Source organism: Humulus lupulus, chromosome 5, assembly GCF_963169125.1.
Source record: "Humulus lupulus chromosome 5, drHumLupu1.1, whole genome shotgun sequence".
NCBI lineage: Eukaryota > Viridiplantae > Streptophyta > Magnoliopsida > Rosales > Cannabaceae > Humulus > Humulus lupulus.
Genome location: NC_084797.1, coordinates 232945884 through 232951883, shown reverse-complemented (window position 1 = coordinate 232951883; position 6000 = coordinate 232945884).

The following is a 6000-nucleotide window of genomic DNA, read 5'->3' as shown; positions in this document are numbered from 1 at the left end:
TAGACTTGAGAGCTGAGATTACTTCTTCAAGAGTGATCTCTGTTCTACCATATTTAATAGCTGTTTTAACCTCCCTATAGGAATCTGGAAGTGAGTTGAGTATAATGATGGCCTGGTTCTCATCACTTAGGGATTCATTCTCACCCGAGTTTACTAACTCAATGTGCATCCTTAGGAACTCATCAAGATTCTGATCAAGAGTCTTAGTGCGACTCATCTTGTATCCAAATATCTGTTCCTTTAGAAAAATCTTGTTTGTTAATAATTTTTGTTGGAACTGTTCCTCCAACTTCTTCTATATCTTGGCTGGGGTCTCTTCTTTGTCTACCAATCTGATTATAGCATCAAATAGGTTGAAGATGAATATTCCAGTGGCTGTTTCCAAGTATTCCTCATGTTGAATCTTGGATGTATTTTCAGGCCATTCTATGGGATCTTCAAGAACTCTTAGTAGTTTCTGTTGTGCCAATACATATCTTATTTTCCTTCTCCAAATCCTGTAATCACCAGAACCATCAAACTTATCAATGTTAATCTTAATATTACTCATGTTAGAAAAATCTGAAATTAAACTAGTTAAAGAATCAGAATTTTCAGCTGGATCGGTTAGTGGATTATCCACAAAGTCTCCTGTATTGAATACACCCCCTGGAGGATCAACTTCCTCTAGTCTTTCTTGTCTTCTTGGTAACTCTTGTGAACTGAATCTTCTTGCCTAACCTGGCTCTGATACCACTATAGATTTTTACCAAACTTTCCTACACCAGTTCACTGAAAGAGTTAGTTAGCCAAGGTCAAAAAGGACCTTTAATATCCCTAAACAAAGAACCACATGTCTACACAAACTGTAGAAAAAAAACCCTTTAACAAAAGCTAACAAAAATATATATCCTTTGCAATAGATGAACAACCTTCGAAACTTCTCTGCAAACAAAGCTTTGTTGGGGAAAAACCAGAAAAATGAGATTTGAGAGATGTAACCACACAATAAAAATAAGAGAGTAAAGGAAACACAGGGATTATCGAGGTTCGTCCCAAAAATGGACTACTTCCTTGTCGAGCTCGCCTCAGGGATGCAGCTCAGCCTTTTCATTCAACAGTCACGATATCTGGTACAACACAAGGAGGTTCCAAGTCACAGAACACTTATTGGTAAGCCTCAAAATCTATTTTGTTCTCTGTTTTGTTCACTCTTATCTATTACTAACACTCTCTCTCTTTTTCTTTCTGTACAAAATCCTCACGAGAAAAACAAACTCTCTGACTAACCATACTTGGGGATTCTTGGAGCTGACTTCCAGATCTTGAAAAAGGGCTCTCTACTCTGTTTGATAAGCTTCTTCTTTTTCTTTTATATATGTAGATCTACCGAGTGTTGTAATCTGTTGAAACTATATTCTGTTGAGATCTGGTAGATTAGTTCTGTTTCAATTTTGCTTGTTTGTTTTTCTGTTGTAATCTTGATGAGCTGTAATATTATATGACAGAGCAGTTTTGTAAAGGGATTTAAACAACAAGTACTTTGACATAATCCGAGTGTAGCTTCTCCCTTGTTTGTAAATGGCGCATGTGATGCTAATTTTTTATGTGCTCGAATTCATCTTAATCATTTTTATAGTAAATATAATAAAACTTTGGGTTGTTTCCAAGTTTTGGATTTTTTTTAATAAATCCTTTGTGAACTAATTTGCATAGTTACAATATGTTGCTATTGTTGTAATTGAGATTAAATAAGAAAATAGATAATGGCTTTTCTGACACATGCTATTGATAAGGATAGATTATATATACAATGGTGAGTAATCAGTCGGTTAGTCCTTACACAATTCTAGAAATTTCCTAAACTAAATGAATTATAAATACAAAAGGTCAATGTTAATATTAAAGAATAGAATAATCTAGAATATTAACTTTCTCTAATAAATAGAATAGTCTAGAATATGAATATAATTCTATATGCCCCCTGAAGATGGAACTCCAGAGGAGACTCCAATCTTGACTCGGAGTGTCTGAAAACGATTTCGGGAGAGCGGCTTGGTGAGTGCATCTACTAATTGATCTTCCAAGGAGACATGAGCAACCCGAAGAGCACCAGAGTGAACTTGATCTCGAATATAGTGATAATCAATTGCGATATGCTTCATGCGTGAATGAAAGACTGGATTAGAGCAAAGTTAAGTGGCACCCACATTGTCACAATAAATGACTAGTTTGTTTGGAATAGATCGAGACACCAAGTTTGGTAATAAGAGAACAAATCCAACGAATTTCAGTAGCAGTAGTAGCAATCGATCGATACTCAACTTCAGTAGAGGATCTTGCTACTGCACGTTGTTTCTTGGATGGCCAAAAGATGGGATGACGACCAAGATAGACAACATATGCACTTGTCGAGGTATCATCCTTGTTGCCACCCCAATCTGCATCTGAGAAGGCATGCATAGACAACGAATTAGCCTTCGGAAGGAATAAACCATACATTGATGTACCCGACAAATATCGAAGCAATCACTTTGCAGCATTCCAATGGTGAGATGTCGGACGATGCATAAATTGGGATAGTTTGTTTACAACATATGCAATATCGGGTCGAGTGAGAGAGACCACTGAAGACTGCCAACAACATATTATTGTTGCCAGGGTGGAGAATAACATAAAGACGTGTCAGCATGGGAGTTTGTGAACCAAGAGTGTAAAAGAAACTGACGAAGCTCATAATACCAAGCCCTTGGAGCGTGCTTGAGACCATTGATAGCCTTCTTGAGTTTGCACACATGATCGTGTATATTTTTATAAAATTGATTAACAAAAATCGAAAAAATTCAAATAAATTAAATCCAAAGTAAAACAAATGAAAACTATATTTATTGCTTTCTACATTAATATATTTATAATATTTTGTAAAATATTTATAAATTTAATTAATAAAATTTAAAATTAAATAAATAAAATTCAAAACTAAAAAAATATAGTTTTTATTTGTTTTATAATTTTGGGTTTTATTTATTTTAAAATTTAAGTTTTATGAACCAATTATATAAATTATTTGTATAAAAAAATATATATTAAGGAATTTTAAATAAGGGTATTTTTTTTTGGCTTTTTTTAGATTAATATATAAGAGAAGATGAATTTTTTTTACTATTCAAAATAACATAAAGTTACTTTTAGCTTTTTTAGATTTCTAAGGATAAACTTTATGATGAGCTAAAATTGAGAGAACCAAAATAGTTATTTTCTTAAAATAATAATGAGTTGATTACTTTTAAGTGATATAGCATGAATGAGACATGAAAAAATAAAGCAAGAGAAATTTTACATTCTATCTGCTTGCAATCAATATGTGTTTGCTTAGTTTTAAAATTGTAAACATGCTTATTCAAATGTGTGTTTATTTTTATTATATTTTTTAATTATTATATAAAATTTAAATAAATAAACAATATTATAAAAATAAATAAAAGATGCTTAATATAATGTATGACATAAATGTATTACAAAATTTAGGGCAAAATATTATCTATAATTTTAATAAAAACCAGTTCACTTTAAAAGAGAATATATTATATATATAATAGAATGAATTATAGCTCTATGGTATATGTAAATATTTATATCAATAATATCTACATATATGACATCTAAACACAACTTTGATCACATAAATATATATTTACATAACTATATGATACATATATAAATTACAATAATATTTAAAAAGAAATTAATAATAGAAATAACATAAGAATAGAAAAAGTCATAGTATAGAGTAGTATACATGCATCAACTATTTATAGTTTCTAATGTATCTCACAATGTCCTTTGTTGAATTTGATGAAGAAAAAGAGCTTCAATCACTTGATAAAAAACAAACTATCACACAAATTTATAAGATTAAAAAAATGATACATATGACTTTATTATTTTTAAATAAATATGATTTAATTATTTAAATTATCATAAAATATCATAAAATATTATATTTTAATCAATTAATTAATTTATTTTTGGTTATTCTAATTTTTTTAATTTTGCAGTGACAACAAGATATTATATATTATATGTTTAATAAAATATTAATATTATACGTGGATTTAAAAGTTATTAAAACATATGGTTTAGTTAAATTTGTTATAAAACATATGGTTTTATATAATTATGCTTAATTAAATTTTAATAAATAAATAAAAACACACTATTAAACATATTGGTGTTTAATTATATAAATAAACATATCCAATCCAAGAGCGATGCGAGAGAAGTGGCCTTTGGATTTGCTTGCATGCGATCTACACCTTATTGGACTGCTTGTTGTGGACCAACCCTGTCACGGGGAACATGTATGTATGTAGTTCTCCATGGGAAATTTCACTATCTATGCATAATAGTGTCTTATTACAAAAAAATACTAACATTATTCATATTTTCAATTTAGTGCTAAACATTTACCAAATACAAAAAATATCCCTCTCATTCCAACCCCCCCAAAATTTTTTTTCCCCAAAATCTCTCACCCTCTCTCTCTATCGCTTTAATCTCTCTCAGACCCGAAGAAGAAAATCCCCAAAAACCCACACCCCAAATTCATCTTTCTACCCATTTACCTTGGATTTCCCACTGCATCTTGGTGACAACACTCAGGCGCCACACACATTCATCATCCCCATCCACTTGCAGAGCTCCTCCCGTCGATAGTGAAAACTGAGACCCACGACGTCGAATCAAACAAAGAGCCTCCATTGAACCACTTCACGATCGATTTTAAGGCAAAATCATGAACCCCCATCCATTTTTGTAGGCAAAATCTTGTTTATTTGTGATCTGTGGAATGGGTATGGCGATTCAAAGGCCTGGTTTTTTCGATTTTGCTCGATGGGTTCGATGCAAGCTCGATTATATGAACACGTTAAGTTCACATTCAGTTCGATTGGAGCTTGATAGAGCTTGATAGGGATCGATGCTAGCTCGATGAAATCGATGAAATTCGATAGAAAGTCAAGATGAGCTCGATAGGAGTCAATTCTCGATGGGGTTGATATAGTTAGGCTCGATATGCTCGATAATAGCTTGATGGTTACCTAAGTAGATGTTATATCGATGACAATTTGATTGAATATCGATATGAGCTTGATAGAAGTCATTGATGAGTTCTTGATAGGGTTGATATAGTTAGGCTCGATAGGAGTCATTAAGTTATGTTTTAAGTGGCTCGATATGGCTCGATAAGGGCTCGATATGAGCTCGATGGGGGGTTGTATGAGCTCAATAGGAGCTCGATAGAGGCTCGATGGGGGAACAAACTAGGTTTTGAGGTTAAATGTGTGAACTGGCTCAATATGAGCTCGATAGGGGCTCGATGGAGAACAAACTAGGTTTGGGGTTAACTGTTTGAATTGGTTTGACATGAGCTCGATAGGGGCTTGATGGTGATTAAATTTTTAAATTGGTTCGATAGTGGGCTAGATATGAGCTCAACCAATCTGCCTATTATCAAGCCCCTATCGAGCTCCCAACGAGCACGTATCGAGAAACAACTAAACCAAATAGTCAAGGGTCAAATCAAACCCCTATCGAGTTCCCATCGAGCACCATTGAGAAATAAATGCTATACCTACCGAGCAATCATCGAGCAACATTGAGCTCACAACTCGATTGTCTTCTACATAGTATCGATCCCCTATCGAGTTATTATTGAGCTCCTATTGAGCAAAACTGGTGCAGAAAACGCAGAAAACCCAAAAAAAATGCAAATTGCGAAATCTCTCTAACAAACCAAAAAAAAATACCAATATAGACTCAGATCTATTCAAAGTAGCCAAAAAAAGTAAAGGATTTTTTTTTTTTTTGAGAAATCAGTTTTAAAAAATTTTAGAAGTAAGGAATTTCTGTTTTCAATTTTAATTAAAATTTTAAAAAGTAAAATGTAAAAATCAGTTATCGAACACAATTTTCCATTTTATTTTCAAATTTTTTATTAAATAAATAGAAAATTTTATTTTT